This window comes from Rhinolophus hipposideros (assembly GCF_964194185.1).
Source record: "Rhinolophus hipposideros genome assembly, chromosome: 5".
Lineage (NCBI taxonomy): Eukaryota > Metazoa > Chordata > Mammalia > Chiroptera > Rhinolophidae > Rhinolophus > Rhinolophus hipposideros.
Window position 1 is genome coordinate 72,524,010 of NC_138051.1, and position 22,583 is coordinate 72,546,592.

The following is a 22,583-nucleotide window of genomic DNA, read 5'->3' on the forward strand; positions in this document are numbered from 1 at the left end:
CCTTTTTGGCCTCACCATATCCTGCGTTCTTATGTGGGGAGCGGGAGCAGAGACCCCGCATGACTCCCTACATGAAACCAAGGTTACCCATCTAGATAACTGCGAAGCCAGGACTTTGATCCAGGCGGTTGAAATCCAGAAACTATGCTCTTTACTACATTCTAGCGGATAATCTTTTATTATTCATTAACTTTTTAAACCTCCTCCTATCTTCCCAGATTCTTTAAGGGTAATCAGTGTGTCTCATACCTCCCCTTATTCCTCCCTGTAAGTAGTATAGAGTTTTACCCATAGTTAGTTCTGTATGGTTTGCTGATCTTATCTGCCTTAAAGTAGTCCGAAATCCTTTCTGGGAAAAAAGGTGGGATATAAACAAATAAAAAGCTATGAAGTGTTCTTACACACCAGTCTCCCTGAAAATCTATGACCAGACATTATGAAGACTTGTATCATCTTTTTTGAATCAGGTAAGAGAATCATATGTTCTAGAATATCTAGCCTTACAGAATGTATGAATTCTAATACAAGGACTTTAAGTGAAACCATGCCCAAACTCTCCATACACACATCAATTTCCAATATAATATTTTCAAGTGTTTTCACGGGGAAATAATTCTCAAATGCATTAAATACAAAATTATTGTTGAAGAAGGTTTAGGTAGGGCAGTCAGACTCTTGAAATGATGGTTGCATTGTTGTCCTAAAATAAATTTTTGCTGCGTTTAGATCTTTAGAATTTGTCATTCTAAATGTAAAATCGCTTGTGAGGTCAGGAACCTTGTTTGATACCAAATGTATGTTGACCAAGTACCTAGCATAGTGATAGACACATGTTAGGTCTTTAAAAATTCTCTGGATTGACTCCTTCAACTTTGGGGTTTTTTTGCCATCTGAGTGCCTTTGCCATCTTTCCCTGGAATACAATGATTTCTCCCAAGCCTATGTATCCTCTCCTCCACCCTTCCAGCCCCTGCTGCTTTGCTACGTTGTCTACTAGAGTTAGCCTGTAATCTCATATTTGCCAGCAGGTGCTGCCATTTGCCACAGGATTTGCTAGTTTTCAAAATTCCTAAATCTGAGACTCCAGATTGTGTAAAATAGCACAGTGCCTAATTTATCAACTTGGCAGTTTTGAAATGCTATCAAATCAGTTAGTGAAAATGAGTGATACTTATAATGTGCTGCACAGTTTTAAAGAGCAGAGCTCCACTGCTCCATTAAGACAACAGGAGACCACACTGGGAAAATAAGCAGCAAGAATGCGACGTAAAGAGAGTAGCAGGAAAACCTGTTTCTTGCCCACAAGATCCCGGTGGGAACAATATGTTCACCAAACAATTGACTTTCTTATAGGCAAGTAATAAGGGATTCACCTTAGTGTCTTTCATATCTGTTCTTCCTTCCATTTTCATACAAGGTCAGTCCTTTATTATCTCCTATAAAAATTATTCCAGTAGCCTTATGTCTTTTCTCTCTAACTCAAGGCTCTTCCTCCTCTAAACCATCCTGTGCTTTGCTAGAATAGTCTTCCTTGAATGACATCTGCATAAAAACCTTCAGTTATGCCCAGAATCAAGGCAGCCCTCTTCAATGTGATACACCAGACCCAATAATCCAATCTCGTTACTTGTCCAAACTTACTTTCTGTTATTCCCAGATTCTCCACTTTGACAAAGCAGGGGATTTTACTTTTCCCCACAGATGATGTTCATTCCCATTTTAGTAGCTTGGCGCCTGCTAATCCACACACCTGAAATGCCCTCCTTCTTCTCTTAACCCCTTAGTCAACACTATTGCTATATTAATTTCCCAGGAGTAATTAAATGCATGGAATGTTGCTCGTTAACATAATTCCTTTTCCTAGCATCCCTGGGAACATCTGAAATATAGGACAAGCACTCAACGACTGAACAATATTAATGAAATACAACACTGTGACACTTATATAGAGCATTTAGTCAGCAAACAACATACAGATAATTCCTGGGGGACCTTGGTCAGCATGAACCCTTTTGCTGGCCCGCAGTCATTTTTGCATTCCTAGTGATTTTGAAGATGCTTCCTCTCCCTCTCAGGACTGATCCTGACTGCATGAGTGGAATCGCAAAGGAGAATCCGCTGCTCCATTTTAAGTACTGTCTTTCTCCTCTGCCAGCCCCACCCACATTTTCTTACTCTCCTGACTTCCTGAAAGTCACAGGCCACAGTATGTTGCTGTTTGCCCTGCTACTCTGGACCTAAGGCACACAAATCATGACATCCACTAATATCACCAGAAGGAAAGCTGGCACCATAATATTCCCCTTTTGGATATTTTCATATGCTAGCTAGAGTCACGTCCCAAATCCAGTTAGTCCTCCAATGGCCTCTCTGCCCACTAACCCAGCCAACCTCTGTCTCCTCTATGATACACCCCTGATTTATTGTTTGGGAATGGACTATGGACTATTTGGAATCAGAAATCGAAAGGTTTAGACTCAAATTCTAACTCTGCTTCCATCTAGCTGATGTATTTGAACCTCTGTTTCCTCAGATGTAAAATGGAAATGATAATTTCCATAAATTCAAGAAGTGAGCTCAAAGGGGATATGTATGTGAAGCACATTAAACATTATAAAACACTGTACACAGCAAAATGTCATGTATTTCCGCACTCACTCGGTAGTAGTCACAACACATAGTTCACCCCGTGAAATAGAGACAATACAAGCAAAGCTAAAACCCTGGCAGGAAGGAGGAACTCTCCACTTCATCTTTTCTTAGCATAATTAAGCTATAGAAATAAAAATTTGTCCACAAGCTCTATCTGAATGCCATCTAGTGGACACAAAGTTCTTACGAGAACAGAAGTACTGCAAATACCAGTGATGGTGCCTAAGGTATGAGCCTCTGTCTGTATCATCAATACATAATGTTAAGTCTTAGCCTAAGCAGGAGATAAATTAGTGGCTCCCTATGAGGTGCAACATCAAAACATTCTATGTAAGGTCCTGATTCTGAGTGATGCTCCCCTCAGATCCCAATACCCCCAATATTTGATCACTTGAGCTTCATTTTTTCAAGCATTAGAGGGTTTTTAGTCTTCAAACATCGCTTATTAAAATTAAAAGAACTGTGAGCAAGTAATCCCTTAAACCTTTCATCTCACACTTTAGCTAAACTTTAGCAGAGTTTAGCTGAAGGTAAAAAAGAGCAAGGTCAGACAGGAATAGAAATCAAGAGGGGCAGGGAAGAGTGGACGGCCTTCGAGAGCCATGAGAGTCGAAAAGGAGACCAAAGACAAACTCCATTCCCCATCCCTCCCACCCTCCAGTTTTGCTTTATCCAGGCTTTGTTAATATATGGCGCTTAGCTGACCTTCATTCTTTTTGTATCGTGCAGCTTACAATTAGCTTTAACAGCTGATGAAGGCTATATTCAAGCAAAAATGGGAAGACTGTGTGTTTATCAAGTTTTAAATAGATCTCTGAAGACATCTTGGCACACACAGAGGCCAGTGGGAATGGGTGGGTGGCAAGAGGGGACCTGTCTTTTGGTTTGAATTCAAAGCCAATAGGACTTCTCACTAGCAGCCCTAGTTTGGTAGCATGGCACTGGAGGCAGGCCTTTTTGGAAAGGTATGGGAGCCCTGCTTAGCTGTGTCTACTCCTTAACATGCTTCCTTTTCTGTCTGTAGTATTCGGAAAGATGAAAGATGTTCTTTGTGTGCGAAGAACACAAAGCCTTTTGTAAACTGCCTCTGGCTCCTCTGGCTTCCTTATCAAAGCTGTTCCTATCAGGACTGGATCTAGTAACTTGACATTCATTTGGTAGGACCACCCCTGTTGGTGGCCATCTGGAGCCTTCTGGAGAGTTTTTCAGGGGCTCTGCTTAGAGAGCATTTTGTAGTGGAGAAAGTACTGGTGTTCACTTCAAGCAGCCTGGGTTTGAGCCCACCACAAGTAGCTAAGTGGCCTTGGGCAAACCACTGCACTTCCTTGAACCTGTTTCTTCATCCAGTTAAGTAATTTGGCAATTCCTTGAAAGATTTAATAGTCTAAGGTAGAGGGTCCCAAAGCAATGGGACTAGCAGCATCGATATCATCTAGGAACTTATTAAAAATGCACCTTCTCAGCACCACCCACCAGGCCTCCTGAATCAGAAACTCTGGAATCAGGGTCCAGCAACCTGTGTTTAGGAAGCCCTCCAGGTAATTCGAACACTGTCAAAATTGAGAACCACTGCTGCATGGTTCTGTTATTCTCCTTTTGCTCTTTCCTCTGGGTGTATCTGGGCAACGCTGATTTGCAGTTGGTCAGAGGTGTGCTGGAGGCCAAGGGCAGCACTCACTTCCAAAAGGTGGCCAACCAAGCAACTGGAGACTTCAAATCAAGTGTGAACAGGGATCAGGGGGTGAGCCGTGCATCATTTCCCCATACTCCTCCATGGCTGAAGTTCCAGAAAACTTGGAGACTATACAGAAAAGACTATAGAGAAAAGATCTATACAGAAGACTATCTATACAGAAGAGCTATACAGATCTATACCAGAGACTATACAGAAAAGATCTTTTTGGCCATGTCCTCGAAGTACATTTTTACGTCAAAAGTAGCAAGGGTAAAAGTGTTTTTTGTTAATGATACCAACCTCTCTTTTGACTATTTTTGTCTCTAATTCCCATAAATACATGTCATTGGGTGCTGGGCAAAGAAAATCATTTTCTTTGTTTGAGCCTTTTGTTTTTCCCTCTCCTTTTCTGACAGCTCTTGGTTTCCTCTAAGTTATCAGGGACAACCTTCAAGTGTTGTTCTAGGTTCCATAAGGGAATGTGGTTTCCTAGCAACAACCAGAGCCTGCTGGGCCATTCTCTGAGTCACCAGCTCCAGGCAGCTCCTGATAAGCAGTGCTGTTTGCAGAGTAACCCTCTGTGGACCCTACACGGGAGCTTTCCTGCACTCACCTCCTTCATGGAGTGACAGGATACATAGAGAACAGATAACCGATAGGACCTAAAGAATGACATAAATAGGGCTCTCTTTATTCTAAGCTAAATGGATCTTCTTGATTATTGTATGAGGTACTGAAGAGGGAAAGGGAAGAGGGAGGGAAGATAGAGCAGAGGGAGAAAAAGAGAGAAAGAGAAAAGAAGACATTTTTCCACCATCCCTTGAGCATCTGTAGTGTATCCTTTAGCTACATACTGAAGATGCAAAATCAAATAAGACTTAGTTCCTGCCCTCATGTAGCTTATAGTCTAAGAGGGGAGACAGTTCAGTAAATCCAATTTGCATTCCATCATGCAAGATGGATGTCATACAGGAGATACAGGATAGATGCCATACAGGAGAACACTGGTTCTATGACAGAGTATAACTGCAGGGGCTCATGAGGCATTTTAAGACCTCTTTGAATTTTGTAATTTTTTAATTTCCCTATAAAATCGACATTACTATTGAGATTTCTCAAATGTGTTAGGATTAAGTCATACATACTGTGGCTCGTATAATGTGTTTAATCTCTATATGTGTGGTTATGTTACATGTCTTATTTTGAATGTTATGTATTTCAGTCTTTTCTCACTTTTTTGTAACAAGATTTTCTAAGAGTTTGTCTCTTATTGATTGTTTTGAGATTGGCTCTTGGTCAATTTGTCAATTTCACTTTTTTCTTTTAAATGTATTGATTTCTATTTTTGTTTTCATTGATTTATTTTCCTGTTTTCCTAAAGTTATATTTGTTTTTTATGTTCTCTTGAGTTGAAGCCATAATTGAATCCATTTATTTTCATTTTTCTTGTATATTAATAAAAGCATTTAAAGCTGTGACTCTCTCTGATTTCAGGTTTGGCTGCTGCCATGTGTCTTAATATGAACTCTTTTGAATGTCTTCATTTACTTTTGTCTACTTGACCTGTCATAGGAATTAAAGTCCCCTGTATAATTATGGTTTCTATGGATTTCTTCTTGTATTTCTAAGAAGTTTTGATACATACATTTGATGCCATGGAGTCCTCCAATTTGAATTATTTATTTTGATTTCTTTCTCAAAGGCAATAGGAATTCAAGGAATCTTTCTCAGGAAGAGGAATACTTTATGAGTTTTTGACCATTTGAGAATAGATTTTTCTATTGCCTTCATACATAAACTGAATAAGAAGTTCTTGAATAATAATATTTTCCCTCAAAATTCTGTATGTTATTCTCTGTCTCCCTGTAATTAGTAATGTACAAAAGTAGTATGCTGACACTCTTATTTTTCCCCTTTCTAGATAACCTGTTTTGTTTTGTCTTGTTTATTTATTGTTTTTTGCCTGAGTGCAGAAAGGAGCTTGCATTAGGCTCTATCTCAGTAGGAGTCTAGACACTAATTTTACCTGATTCTTAGTAGATCCTTCCAGTCTGAATACTCATGTTTCTTTAAGTTTAGGGTTTGTTTTTGTTTTTTCTTTTGTTTTTATTACTTTATTGTTACTATTTCTCTAGCTGCTATCTCCTTTTGGTATTTTCATTATACCTATGTTGGATCTGTTGAATTTATCCCCCAAACAGCTTTCCTTTGCATGCATTATGGTTAAGATTGTATATTCTCCTCTGCATTCTAGTAGAATTTCTCAATTTTCATCATCTAATTCACCAATTAAATTTACTTCAAGATTCCATTTTCTCTATCTTGTCTTTATTTAAAATTTTAATCTAAGGATTATATTTCTGCTCCTATGGCAATATTTTCTAGCCTCAGATTGTTCTGTTTTCACAATGTCTTCTCTAATCTTGTATTGAAATATTAAAAGGAAATGGTGATTCACTTAAGACTTTTCTTCTTCTGATTCCTTGGAATAAGTCCATTTCAGAATGGTCATTTCTTCTGATTGCTCTAACCCATAAATTGTTTGAATAATGTGAATAATTATTGAGTGATTTCTCAGGCCCAGTTGTTTTTGCCTTCTTACTGATCCTTTCAGCTCCTGGATTGTCCCATCTTCTCGTTTGTCTTGCCTTCAGATCTTCCCATGTGATGCAAAAACCTCTGAATGAAACCTTCATCCTAGCATACTGCCTGGCATAGTAAGTGCTCAACAAAGAATTGAGTTTAATAAATGAATGTCTACCTTTTTTCCTATTTGGAGATTTGAAAGGTGGCTTATCAGAAACTATGGATCTCTACTCAAACTGTTTAGTTTCAGACAAAGTAGAAAGGGAAATTTTTATATTTGTGTAGCTTTATTTTTATAAGATTGGCAGTCTACTTTGTGATTATCTGGGGCTCTGTTGAGGGAATCTACCCACTTATTTTCCAGGTGAGTCTTTCCTTCACATGTGTTGAATTGTACCTGGGTCAGTACTTCCCTAAATCCGGTTTTTAAAAAGTCTTCAGTCATGTTTATATTACTTTCCTAGGGCAATTGTAACAAATTACCACAAACTGAGTAACTTAAATCAATAGAAATGTATTCTCTCACAGTTCTGGAGGCTACAAGTCCAAAATTAAGTTTTCACAGAGCCATGCTCCCTCTGAAGTCTCTAGGAAAGAATCCTTGCCTTTTTCTAGCTTCTGGTGGTTGCTGGCAATCCTTGGCGTTCCTTGGCTTACAGCTGTACCACTCCAATCTGTGCCTCTTTTCTTACATGGGCTTCTTGCCTGTATCTGTGTCCAAATATCCCTCTATTATAAGGGCACTAATCATTGTACTGGGGCCCACCCTAATCCATTATGACTTTATCTTAGTTTGATTATATCTTATTTTTAAATACAGTCACGTTCATTGGTGCTGGGGTTTGGGACTTGAACATATTTGGGGGGATACAACAACCCACAAAAAAGTGTCTCATTACTATATAGCAAGGCCCTAGATCTAGTTTTATATAAACAATACTTTACAAAAATTTCTTAAATTTTCTGGCCTGATGGTGGCATTGTTTTCTGTTTTCTAGCTCTGCTATAGATGTTTTCCAATAGTTCTTTGGTCATTTCAAATGGAATTTGGGTGGAAAGGAGAGTTAAATGTGTGGATTCAAATCATCATCTTAAAGTGAAATAATGTTACAGATTTAATCAACATTGATTTAATATTGATAAATATTAAATGGGATTAATAATGAGCACGAGGAGAGACTATCAGTGCCATGGCTTTCAGCTGTTAAAGAAATACAGATAAAATGGCCACTGATGTCAAAAATCTCTTCCCTAAGATTTCACTGAGCAACAGCTCAAGGTACATTCTTTCCCTCCACTGAAGAGTAGTTTTCCCCCAAAGAACTTGTTTAGGTGCCTCACTTAGGAAATATCTAAAGGCATTTCTCAAAATTTTTCTAATGTCAGTAAAAAGGGAAAGATAATGTGCAGTGACATTTTCTTACTCATTTGCTGAAGACAGATGGGAAGCCTTGAGGCACATGTCAGGCTTTGGGAGCACTGCAGAGTGAGCAGCATGGAGGAGGCAGATGGCCAGAGGTAAGGAGAGATGAGGCACCTTCTCTGTACCCACACCTGACCAGGCACTGTTCATAGATTAACTCATTTAATCCTCACACAAGCCTACAAAGCCAGTGGTACTAATTCTGTTTTTACCGATGAAGAACCAGGCTCAAAGATATTAATCTGTCCAAAGTGACATAAGAGTTAAGTGACAGAATAAACAAGGGAGAAGAGGTGGGAGCTAATGTAGAAGTAAGTGCTGGTCTGAACTATGAGGCCGGTATGACAGACACAGCTTTGAAATCACACTTATTCCAATCTTGCCTCTTCCCAGTACCAACCAACTGAGCAACTTTGAGCAAGTCACTTATCTTCTCTGAGCCTTAGTGAACTCATCTGCAAAATGGAAATAATACCTACTTTGATGGGGTTAAATGAGACAAAATACGGGCTACCTATTTCAGAAGAACATTTGTTCTCTTTTCCCACTTTTCCCCACCTAGAAGGAGAGATACCCCCAAGGGAATTCTGGCCTGCCTAACTTTACTGTTTTAATACTTTTTCTTTTCATTCTGAAAGTACTTTCACAGGCATTATCCTAGTCACTCCTGGTTAGGAGAGCCTAACACCTACTCCACTGCTCTGGCAGATGAAAAAACAGCCTCAGAAGCACTGAGAAATCTTCCCAAGGTCACAGAGCTCCAGCTGGAACTGGGCTCCAGGTCACCTGACTTCTGGTCACAGCTACACCTACTGGAGCAGGCCTGCAGCACCACATTTGCTGAATTACAAAGTGCTGTGGCTGTACGTCAAAGCCAAAAGCTATAATGAGCTGCTGGGGCAGCAATTTCGGGTTGAGTTGCTATTGACCTGTTAGCTGTCCACTCTGACTGAGGCATCAACTGTCTCCCCCGTGCTGTATACAATGTGGAGCTTCAATAAAGAGCCGGGTGGGGACCATCCATCAGCGTCACCGGCTGTGTCTGGAGGCCCTCTTTGGAGACAGGATTCAGGGAGAAGAAACACTCTCCACACAGTCTGTGAAGTGGGAAGCAGGTTCCCATAACATTTGAATTGCTCCTCCACGAGGACTCAGCCACCTACTGCTATCCCTTAGATAGAGCCTTATCTAGGCTCTTATCTAGGTTGTCCCCTCAACCCCACAAATAAAGCAAAAATTAATTGTAAATTATAAATAATGTGGAGTCAATATAAATTAACTGTAAAATTATCTATCTTTATCATCCACCTTCAGATTTCTACATCTACTATCTAATATCTCTCTCTTTCTCTCTCTCTCTCTCTCTCTCTCTCTCTCTCTCTCTCTCTCTCTCTCTCACATACACACACACACACACACACACACACACACACACACAGAATCTAACTCAGGTTCAGGTTTGTTGGTGTACATTTATCTTGACGTTCACAGAAAACAAGGCAAATGTTAAATCTTTCTCCCCATTTGGATCCAAATCAATAATTTTTGAGTGTGCTAATACTAGGAGACACGCTCCAGAGTAATGCTCAGTGAAAATGCTGCACTACCAGCCTCATTTCCATCGCAATATCTTAAGCTCCTGATTGTTAAACCTTCTGTGGTGGGAATCCCTTGCTTACTATTCCCTTCATGTGCAGTCTGCACGATTAGCAGCTCAAATGTGAGCCATGCTTTATGCCAAGGTGATCTCAGGCGATTGCACACATTATGCAGACTTTGCATACGGGGGGAATAAATCTCAATGACCCTAAAATCTTTCCATCATAATCAGTTTTCTTTCCTATAACGGCATCTCTCTGAGGACTGTCTGGGGCTTTATTGCAACAAATAAGTTAAAGTAGGAGAGGAAACAGATGGGTTTGACTGCATTGTGAGATTTTATAAAGCAACTTATTTTGGAAACTGTAAGTGAGGTTTTGTCTACAAATTCCCCAAAGGCATGAATAAAGAATGGGAACTTGGCTCCCAAAATAACAAAGAAGGACAATAATTACCGTTCTAACCTACAAGTAGTATGAGAATCCAATCAGTAGCACTGAGGTTCCAAATGCTAATTCCAAGATGGTCACTGACTCGCTTTATGATTTTGTACATGTCGGTTCACGGCTCCACATCGGCTTGGAGTCCTCATTTGCCTCACAGGTCACAGGTCTGAGAGAAGAAACATCTATTCAAAGTGCACATGTTCCTTTTTACTAGCCACTAGAGAGTTTTGTACCTTGTCTTAAAGAAACGTTCAAGGCTCATTTCAATTTAAAAATAAATTGTCATCAACTGACCACTTCCATGACTCGGGACTGCTGTAAATGTGGTATGCTAGGGGTTGGAGGGGTTAGACCACTCCTTTTCTGATCCATAGCGGGCCTCTACATGTACCACGTCACCATTCTACTCCCACACTTCACTTCCCACCCTCATCCCGAGCCATAGTAAACAGAGTAGATATCTGACCGGAAGGGACCCCATCCTGAGATTGAGATGTGGTAACCAGACACTGTCTCCAAGAAATTGGGAATTAAAAGGCAATGGGCCTCATCATACATTGCTGGTAGGAATGTAAAATGATGCAGCCACTGTGGAAAACAGTATGACATTTCCTCAGAAAGTTAAACATAGAATTACCATATGATCCAGCAATTTTACTCTTAGATATATATCCAAGAGAACTGAAAACATATGTTCCCACAAAAATTTATACACAAATGTTTGTAGCAGCAGTATTGATAACAGCCAAAAAGTAGAAACAACCCAAATGTCTACCAGCTGATGGGTGGATAAACAGAATGTGGTATACGAGTATCCATAAACTAGAATATTATTTAGCCATAAAAAGTAATAAAGTACTGTTATATGCTACAACATGAATGAACCTTGAAAGCAGTATGCTAAGTGAAAGTAGCCAGACACAAAAGACTATATATTACATGACTCTATTTATATATAATGTCCACAACAGGCAAATCTGTAGAGACAGAAAGTAGATTAGTGGTTGCCTGAGAATGGAATAATTGCTAATGGACTACAGAATGGACTAGATGCTAATCTAATAGGTACAAGTTTTTTTGTTTGTTTGTATTTTTTTGAGGTGATGAAAGGGTTTTGGAATTAGACAGTGGTGATGGCTGGAAAACATAGTGAATATACTAACAACTATTGAAGTGTACGCTGTAAAACGGTGAATCTTACACTATGTGAACTATATCTTCTTGATTTTTAAAAATACTACATTTTGGGGTGGCTTGTTAGCTCAGTTAGTTAGAGAGCAGTGCTCTTAACAACAAGGTTGCCAGTTCAATCCCCAGATGGGCCACTCCACATCTGGGGCTGTGAGCTGCTCCCTCCACAACTAGATTGAAACAACTACTTGACTTGGAGCTGATGGGTCCAAATAAATAAAAGCTGAAGAAATTCATTTTTTTTAAATACTATATTTTAAAAGGAGCAATGGGAGTAAGTCAGATAGCTATGGGCTCTGGACTGGGAACATCCTATAACTCAAGAGACTGAAGGTACCATTTAAGGGCACCTCTGATGAGCCATACACAAGCTAAGCAAAGGGAGTCAGTCTTCAGGGGAAACAGAAGCAGCAGATACTCCAGGAGCAACAGAGACAAGGTTACTGGCAGCCCCCAGGAGAGAGAAGTTCCCAAGGCCTTGTGGGAACCAGCTGAACATCCTGCCCCTGGGAGAGATTCCTTAATATCTTAATAGATTCCTCACTTTTGCTGAAGCTTGTTTGAGAGGATTTCTGTTACTTGGAACCAAGCAATCCCCATCTAAGACCAATGCCAAGCAAATGGCAATACCGTTAAAGGACTCATTCCCCTCTTCACTCCACCAAGAAGTTAAAAGCACTTTCCAGGTCTCTCAGGACATCCATCTGAATATGGAAATACCATCAAGTACCAAATACCTGACTTTATGGAAGAAACAGAAAGCTTACTTTCACTGGTCAGCACACGTTCACTTGGAAAGCTGTGATGCCCAACGAAAACAGGAACTTAGAGTAACAACACATGTTTAACCCAAAGGGCAGAGGGTAGGGGGGACATAGCAAATGCTGGTCTCGTCTGACTCCTCAATCAGTGCTTACAGGAAGCCCCCACTTCAGAGCAGCTGCAAGCTGCCCAGAGAACTCCTCTCAGGTTTTCTTCCACCACCCTCTCTACTCTGAGGGTATTTCCACTTAAGGCCTAAATGATAAATGTTGGGGAGGACACTCGGTCAAATACAGTAGAGAGGGTTGGGCCATTCCAAAGTCTGTCTTTTTTTTTAATCACCTACATAAGATCTGAGCTTTTCTCCCAAAGTATAAAGTAATATGATATATGGTAGGAGACAGGCTTGGTGAACACCCTCCCTAATAGCTTCCATGAAAATTAACTTTCATTGATTTGCTATTAAAATTCTACATCCATAACTACTTTGTATAATGATTTACTGGGTAAGGCTGATTTTGAGTCATGAGCTGGCAGGTGCATAGGTACATTTATAGCAGAGATCGCAATCCTTTTAAGGATGTTGGGAGATGCCTAAACTCAGCATCACTTTCACCCGAAGGCTCCTGAAGATTGGAATCTCGACATTTTCACAGTTTGCAGAAACTAGTGCTTGCAAAATCAAGATGCTGCCTGTGAGGTCACTGGACCTTGGCCTAACTCTAATTTGAATAATTACATTTCATTCCACCCTGAGTCAGTAGAGGCCCCTGATTAATAATCAGCATTTGTTACATGCCAGTGAAGTGTTTGCTGCTATAAATAGAGTTAACAATCTAATTAACTATAGGAATTGGCAAGATGAACACTCCATTCAGGAAGAAAGACAGATGACAATATTTTTAAGATCTGTGAGCACTGAGCTGTGCCTCACCCTAATCCATCAGTAATTATTGCCAAAGGTCACTCTGTTAACCCGCATTTTATAAGACCCCTTCTAAAAGATGCCACCTTTACTTCCTGGGGCAAGGATTTCAGCAAGAAATATTCTATAACGATAAAACAGAACCTTGAGGTGCCGAAGGATAAACGCGCTGGAGAAGAACCTGTCACTATGATTCCACCACTTCTACCCACTCATAGTCCACGGCCGTTGGACTTGCCGTCCTCAGTGGCCAAGCCCTTACCTACCTATGGTGGCCAAGCAGGAACAATTCCGCCACTGCCTTTTTCACATCAGTGCTTGGCTCTTGTGGAATTTCTTTGATGCTTTCCTCTACCTCGTTGTAATGAAATAAAGTCCAGTTCGAGACAAGGCTCCTGGGCAAAGAGTGTGTTCTATTAAGTGATTTGTAATCTGAAGTTCATAATCTGATTTCCATCCTGGAGTATCTGAATTTGGTCTGCTCTTGAATTAAAATGAACATTTTGCCAGCAGTAGGATTTCCTTTTTTCTCTCATATTTTATTTGCGATAATGTGTCTCCTTCCCTTGTCTTGATTCCCAACAGAGAATGCTCATGCCCGCGAATACCAGGCCAGCTAACCTGTGACCTCACCATTGAGCCAATCTCTGGCATTTACAGAGGGTTTTAAAGACAGGATTTTCATAGTTCAAGATTATCTAAATGCATATAGCATCTCAGTGGCTGTGAGCTCTGGGCCTGTGGTCCATCTCCACATTTGACCTTAAACTGTATACACATATTTCTCTCCTTTCTTAGCAAATCTCTCTTCTGAGTCATACATATCTGCTGCATTGCCCTCTGCCTTCATTGCTACGTCGAATGCCACTGATGGTGACCTAATGACAAAAATCTCATTCCCATAGCTTTATTGAAACATCTGCCACCACTGAACACTTTTTACATCTATCTTTACATTCCAATTCTTTCTCCCCTTGGTTCAACTAACATGCTTTTGGTTTTCTTTAACCTTGGTGATAGGGTTGCCAGATTTAGCAAGTAAAATTATGGGACACCCAGTTAACTTTGATTTGAGATAAATATACATGGGATATATTTATATTAAAATGTTATTGTTTATCAGAAATTCAAATTTAATTGTGCATTTTATATTTTGTCTGGCAGCTCAACTTAGTGATAGCTCTCTGCCACTTTCCATCCAGACTTTAGTCTTTGTTCCCATTACTTCCTTTATTTTCACTTGCCCCTCTCTGAATTTATCTATTCTACCAGGCTCAACCATCATATCCCTTCTAAATCACCTCTCTCCTTTCTCTGAATTCCTTAAATATATCCAGCAATTTAATATGCCTCCCTGTCACATATATCTCTTCTACTGTCTTAAATTATTATTTGAATCTTTGATGTGTTTATTATTTACTGCTTATGCTTGACTTTAAATTCCTAGAGGTCACAATTCTTCTTTGTATCCCAAGGTCTACAACATGGCTCCAATGGGTGGGCTGTCAACAAATGTATAAAATTCCTAGCCTTTGGTTTCTACTCATCAAAATAATTCCTTTCGTTTTCATATAGTGCTGGCTGGAAACCATAGCACTACATGTCCTTGGTCCGTTGACTCCCTAACTCTGTTAGATGTTGTACCTCTTCGTTATTCCCCCTCCTCACTCTTAGCTGATAGCCTGGCTTCCTACCTTGCTGAGAAAAGAGAAACCTTCGGAGAAAACTTCCACATGCTCTCATTTATGTAAAAAACAACCTACCGCTGTCCGCACCCAAATATTCTCCCTTTCCTCCTGTGACGGTGAGTCTGCTCTGTGCTCCTTTCCAAAGCTAACCTCTCCCTTGCTCAGTGGATCTCATCTCCATTGACTCAGATCATCACCTCAGCAATTCTCTCTTCTCTCCCCTATACAATGTTTCCCTTCCTACAGGATTGTTCCATTCGCATGTGCTAGTAGTTCCCCTTTCAATAAGCAAAATAACAAACAAACCTCTCTCTCCTGTGACATCAGATTACTCTATAGCTACCACACTATGTTTCTGCCTCTTTTACAGCAAAAGTCTTCTAAGGGGTCTGTATTTTCTGTCTCCACTTCCTCTCCTACCATTTTTTTTCCTGAATCCATTGCAATCAGGATTTGGTCCCACTTGCACCAAAGCTGCTTTTATCAAGGTCATCTATTATTACTTCTAAATTGTCACATTAAATGGAAACAACTTAGACTCACATAACTCAACCAGTCAGCAATGTATGAACTGAGTTTATTGCTTTAGCAATTGTCTTTCTCTCTCCTGTGTAATAAGTTTTAAAACATTCTTGGACGGCATCTTCCCTTAGCCTCAATATCACCACTCCCTTTTGGTTTTTACCTCCTACCTCACTGGCTATTCTTTTTGAATCTCATCTGCCTATTAGATCTCATTTTCCTGAACCTTAATAGGAAGAATGCCCCAGGGCTCAAACTGTGAGCCTATTCTTTATCTATGCTCACTCCCTAGGTGATCTCACGAAACCTCATAGTCTTAGATACTTTTTATATGCTAACAAGTCCCGAGATTTTTGTCTCTAACCTAGATCTTTTCCCTGTACTCCATACTCGTATGTCCATTTGTGTACACGACATCTCTGCTTGGAAGTCTACAATGAACCTCATATTAAAATGTCCAAAACTAAACCAGTTTCCGAAATCTTACCCTAAACCTACTTCTCCCCCAGAATTCACCATCTTAATAACTCTTAAACCCATTCTTCATATTAAAAACCTTGAAGTCATCCTTAACACATCATTTTCTCCCACACGCCACATCCAATCAATCATAAAATCCTGTTATTTCTACCTGCAAAATGTATTCAGCATCTGATCATTCTCCACCTCTTGCCAGCCATTATTGTAGTAACCTTGGTTAACCTACTTCCACTCTTGCTCTCCAACCATCTAGTCTCAATGCAGCAACCATAATGATCCTTTCAAAACATCTTTTTAAACATATCCTTTTAAAACATTGTTATAGCCGACATTATCAGGAAGGATAATTAGATCCTCTTGTAAGGGAGCCAACACTCCAATGCAATGGTTCCCTATTTCAGACTAAAAGCCAAAACCTCCTGTCATTGGTCTACCAGACCACGTGGTCCAGTCTCACATAACTTTCTGACCTCCAATCCACTGCTCTCCCACACTGGCTTCCTTTTGAAGATACCAAGCAAACTACTTGGGATTGCTTTTACTTGCTATTTTTCTTGGCCGGAAATCATCTTCCCTAGATACCCATTACTTCCTTCACAGCTCTGCTCAAAGATCATACCTTATCAGACAGAACACTGATGACTTTATATAAAATAACATCCTTTCTCCCCTCTCCCCTGCCCCGTAATCCCCATTTCCACCACGCTGCTTAATTTGTTTCATAGCAATTTTACGTCAAGATAGAAGTTTGTTTACTATTTTTTCTCACTAGAATGTGAGCTCTACCTGAATAGGAACTTGGTCTGCTTTGTCACTGTTGTGTGTTTACACCTAGCCCCATGCCTAAAATTTGGTAAATATACAACAAATATTTTTATATATATAAATGAATGAATGGAACTATATACAGTATACTTTAATACATACACCTCTCAGCTGAAGTGTTCTAAAAGATTCATGTTTGTCAGAAAACAGAAGTTTCATTCATTCCTTTATTCATTCAGCAAATGCATATTGACCTCTTACTATGAACCAAGTCTTTCCCTTACACTACAGTTGGAGCATATAACATGGAGAACAAACAAGTTCTGTCCCTAGTATTTAGTTGTGTTGCCTTTGGCAAGTAAAGAGCTTCCCTGAATTTTGCGTTTATCAGTAACATTAGATCAAGAAAATGATCCACCTTGCCCTACCTTGTGGGTGATTAGAAACAACAAATAAGATAAAGTTTTTTACCTGGATGTGCTTTGTAAACATTCTAGAGCTATGTAAATGTAAATCATTACTGATTCTCATAACAGTTTTATGAAGCAGACAGGGCAGTATTTTAACAATAGTTCTCATTTTTTAAATTAAAAAAATAATTGAAGGTTAAGTACTTTCCCCCAAATCAGAGCTAGTTAGTAGCAGAGCTGGAGATATCTTAGGTCTTCAAGCGTGTGTTCTAACTCTATTTTCATGGTACTCATCATTCCAGATAGTTAAATTAATGTTGTATGGGCAATGGAACTATGCTTTTTGTTTATTCTTTGCTTTTTATTTACTTTTCTTTTTTGTCTTTGTTTTTTCAATGTCTTATTTTGGAATTATGTTTATGAAGGCTTTCAGTAGTCTTTGACAAAAGATCTAGAGAAGTTGCTCTATTCGTTTTCTAGGGCTGCCATAACTGTTACAAACTCAGTGGCTTAAAACAACACAAATGTATTCTCTCACAGTTCTGGAGGCTAGAAGTCTGAAATCAAGGTGTCAACAGGGCTGTGCTCCCTCTGAAGGCTCTAGGGAAAATCTGTTCTTGCCTCTTGCTAGTTCCTGGTGTTCGCCTGCAATCCTTGGCTTTCCTCACCTTGTAGAAGCATCATTCCAATCAATCTCTTCCTCCATTGTCACATGGCTTCCTTCCTATGTGTCTGTGTGTCTGTGTCCAAGTTTTCTCTTCTCATAAAGATACCAGTCATCGGATTAGAGCCCATCTGAATCCAGTATGACCTCATCATAACTTGATTACATCTGCAAAGACCCTATTTCCAAATAAGGTCACTTACACAAGTACCAGGGATTAAGATTTGAACATCTTTTGGAGGGACATAATTCAACCCACAACAGTATTTAAAGGGCCTAGAAATAGCTTTCAAAAAGCATGTCGGGGAGGAAGTTAACATTGGTGGAGGATATGCATGGCCAAAGACAGTCCAACTGTGCATGGATCAGACACATGCCATAGTTTCCCTTGCAACTGATAAACAAAAGCAAAGATAATCAACGTAAAGGAATGAAATTGTCATCGTGGTGGGAAAGGGTTTGGCAAAGTGCCCTGTTTTCTCTCAGAAGCAGATTGATTGATAAAGTAATCTCCCTTAATCAGCACTATATAATCCTGCAAAAGGACGTGCAATGGCAGCAATGATGCAGGCAGGGCAGAGCTTAGGGAAAAATGTTGCCCTACATTGTTACGCAGTGCTACAGCGCAGCTGGCACACCTTTCAGCTCGCTCTCCCTCTAGCACCTCGCCCAGCAACTAACCCAATTTATTCAGACCTTCCAATGTTAAAGAAGGTTCTATATTTAGACAATGTTCCCTGCCTGAGGATGAACTTTACTGGCTGCAGTGTAACACCGTCACATAGCTCTGTTCTGGCCCTTAGTGTTTGTTGGGGGAAACAGCAGCCTTCTCTGACATATGAACGTAAGGTATTTTTAGAGCGAGAGAGACCCCAGCTCACCTAATTCAACTCTTTCTTTTTGTAGCATCCAATTGCAGACTTTGAAGCCACTACCTCAGTTTGAATGGGAGTTCTAACAATTCCTAGTTGTGTGCCCTTGAACCAGTTCCTCAACCTCTCCATGTCTCATGTTTTCTCATCTGTAAAATGAAGGCAATACATAGTAGTAGTATTTATCTGACAGGGTTATTGGAAGAAGTAGATCCCTGTAAAACACATAAAGCAATGACTGGCATATAGTAAACACAAAAGAAATTTTAACCATGATGATTGTCATTGTTTCAGATGAGCACACTAAGGCTCAGAGACATGATGTGAGCTGCCCAGATTAACCAGCAATCAAGTACACAGTCAGACCTGGAATTGGCCTATTGGGGCAATACCTTCTCACTTGGTCCACAGCTAGCAAACTTAAAGTAGCTCCTTTGAGATGAATAAGAAAGTTGGGGCCACACCTCACCAGCTCTCTAGCTCTGCCTTTAATATGTTTCCCAGGTTACTTGATTGTCACTGTGAAAGTTGGGAGATGGGCCTAAGGGGATGAGATAATAACAATAACAGCAAGTTAGATTGGACGGGTATGAAATTAAAGGCAAGGAAATCACTTAGTGGCCATTACAGTAGACCAGCTGGTAAATAATTAGATAGGAAGCGAAGAAAAAAAATGGGGAAATGAAGTTTATTAAAAAATCATAATAAACTAAGGTGGCTTATTACCAGCAAAAGCACAAGGCAAGCAAATGAAAATATAAGTGTCTTCCATGGATGAGACCATGAAGGAGGACTTGCCATGTAAGTCTGGTTTGGTAAAAGCACGTGGTCACTTCAGCTGGTTAGAAGCTAGGAGTGAAGCAGTACTGCTGAGGGACCCAGGTAGAGTGGCATCAGGTTTCAGCAACTATTTAAATCATATGAGGGATGTGAGGGGGGGGGAAATGTAGGAGGATTTACTCCTTCACTCTGGATCTATACAATGGAGGGTTGAGATGCCCAAAAAATCATCCTGATCTTCAGAGCATAGGAGAGCCTTGTGTGGCACTGAAAAGCAGGGCATCTTGGGGAAAGGCACAAATGATGTTTCCTCAGGAAAAGAAAGGAAACTAATATTTTTTAAATAGTTCTGAGCTCCAGGAATGTTCATTCATCTAATGAAATTCTTGGGCCCCTTGTCAGGCCTTAAATAATAAAAGGGTTAAGTGAAGGTGTTCCCACTTTATAGAGAGGAGGAAGTACTGATAGAATCTCCTAGATGGTTGGATGTGGGCACAAAACGAATGAGGCCTTGTGCCCAAATGGAGGGCATTCTCCTGAGTTTGGAATTAACAAAGCACTTCCACATTCACTTCTCACTTCTTTAAAGTACCTTAAAAGACTAGTAAACACAATAGCAAATATTTGTTTTTCATTCTTGCTCTCTTGTTTAATCCTCAAAATATGCCTAGTAGATAGCTTTATTCTTATCTTTACAGATAAAGGAATCAAACTTCAGAGGTCACAAAACTCTGGTTTTCTGATACCACATCACAAGACTTTCAAGTCTGTCAGGGTGATGGCAATGAGTCTTGTGGGGAGGGAGAACTTAGGGACTGAGGAAGCCACGCGCAGAGCCTTTGGCTTCAAAACACCATATTCAATTAACAGACGCAGGAGAACATTCTAGCTTGTAGTTTGTCTGGGTTTGGTGCTCTCAGAATGTGGGCCTTTGGAAAATCCTGGAGAAAATTCATTCATTCATTCATTCATTCATTCATTCATTCATTCATTCATTCATTCTACACTGAGAGATATTTTTGAGTGTCTCCTATTGCAGACTTGTCCTGTTTAAGTGCTAAAGATACAGTCGAGGACAGCACAAAGTCCCAGTGCTTTGGCACCTAGATTGTGTGATAATAAACAAGCAAACAAATAAGTGTCTTCAGACAATGCTACAAAGAAAGAAAACAGGATGCAACTGGTCCTAGGAACCTGAGGAGCCGTTCATGGGGGGGGGGGGCGGTCAGGGAACACTCCCTCATCCACCTTAATGAGAGCTGGGCAAAGAATGTTTTAGGCCAAGAGAAGAGCAGATATCAGGTGTGAGGCTGAGCCAAGTCTGAGCTAAGGGAGGACGGGAGGAGATGAGGCTGGAGAGGCAGGCAGGGGCCAGTCTACGTCGGTCTTGGCATTCTCTGAAGTTCAGATTTTATTCCAAGCTCGGAAGAAAACAAGTGGAGGGTTTCAGGCAAAAGAGTGATTCTATTTGATTTATGTTTTTAAAAGATTCCTCTACCATGTTTCCCCAAAAATAAGACCTATAAGACCCGGTCTTATTTTAATATAACATAGGACTACATCTATATCATATCATATCATCATATCATATTATATCATATCACATCGTATGAGACCGGGTCTTATATTAATTTTTGCTCCAAAAGACGCATTAGAGCTGGTTGTCCGGCTAGGTCTTATTTTCGGGGAAACACAGCAGCTGAAATGTGGAGAATGGATAATAGGGCAGCATGAATGACAGAGAGAAGACCAGTTAGAAGAGTACTCTATAGTCCAACATGAGAGATGATGTGTTTTGGATTAGGGTGAAAGCAGTAGAAATGAAGAGAAGTGGATGGATGTTGCATATCCCATATTTTGAGCAGAGAGCTAATGGACTAGACGTGGAGTGTCCACAAAAAAAATGTGACTCAAGCAATGATAATTTACTCAGTCCTTATTGTCTATTCTGGTGAAAGAGAACACCTTTAAGCCTAGGCGAAGGATGTAGTAAATTGAGGCAAACTGCGCAGTATAGACAATTAGGAAAGACTCAAGTTTGGGCAGTTGAATTAAAGTTAATAACTGTATAACTTTGGACAAATTTTCCTACATCTCTCAGCAAACATTTCCTCATCTATTGAAAGGTAATGATAGTGCCTATTCTCCTAGAATTCATAGAACATTCTAGATAATTCATTAAAAACACAACACAGTAGTGGCACATAGGAAGTGCTCAATAAATGTTAGACTGTCATTATTATCCTTTTTCATTAAGAGTTATTTACAGGGAAACATCTGTCACCTTTTTGTTCTCTGTGCTTAGCTCTGGGTCTCTTGTTTCTTATCACACACCTAATCACACCATCCTCGTGAATCTGAAAGTAGCATCTCTTTAAGTTGGGTCTACAAAAGAAGGGCAATTGGCCAATCACTCTGTGGTGCTCACCTTATGGCAAGAGGCACAAGGCTACTGAGTATGTCCTGGCCATCCTTTCCAGGGACGTCTGGCAGGTAGGACATTTTCACAGGGCATTCCCTAGCCAACTCTGCTCAAGCCAGCTAGGCTTTCCTCGACTATGCTTGGCATAGTCAGAAGCACAACTCAAGTGTTAATGCTTCATAATACATAACAAAGCTTGGTTATTCATACATGGAGTCATGTAGTGATATAATTGCATTAGCTACCTGCTAGACTAGCATCTTTCAAAAAGTTTTCTTTTTTTCTTTTTTCTGTTTTACCACGACCTATACTAAAAAATACATCATAACCCAGTAAACTGTGTAATGGGAACAAACCATCCCAAAACAGCATTTATTTTTACTCTGAACATTTTCTGTTCCCACCACCACCTTTTGTTTCAAATTCTGGTCACAATACACTAAATTGATTTCATGACCTAGTAATGGGTCATGACTCACACAGTTTGAAAAGCTATGCTGGAGGGCCACAGCAGTTTATTTCATACAAAGTTTCTGTTTCTCTAGCTTCACTGTGTGTGGTTTGTTAAGATTTGCATGTGTTTGAACTCTACATCTGTAAAAGGCATTTATTCCTTGTGATTTTTCAAAGTGTGCTTCTAACTCAAGTGTTAGCCCATCTGTTAAGTCCTATTTATTGCTTTTTAAAAGACAAAAATTAAAAGCAAATTAATAATTCCAGG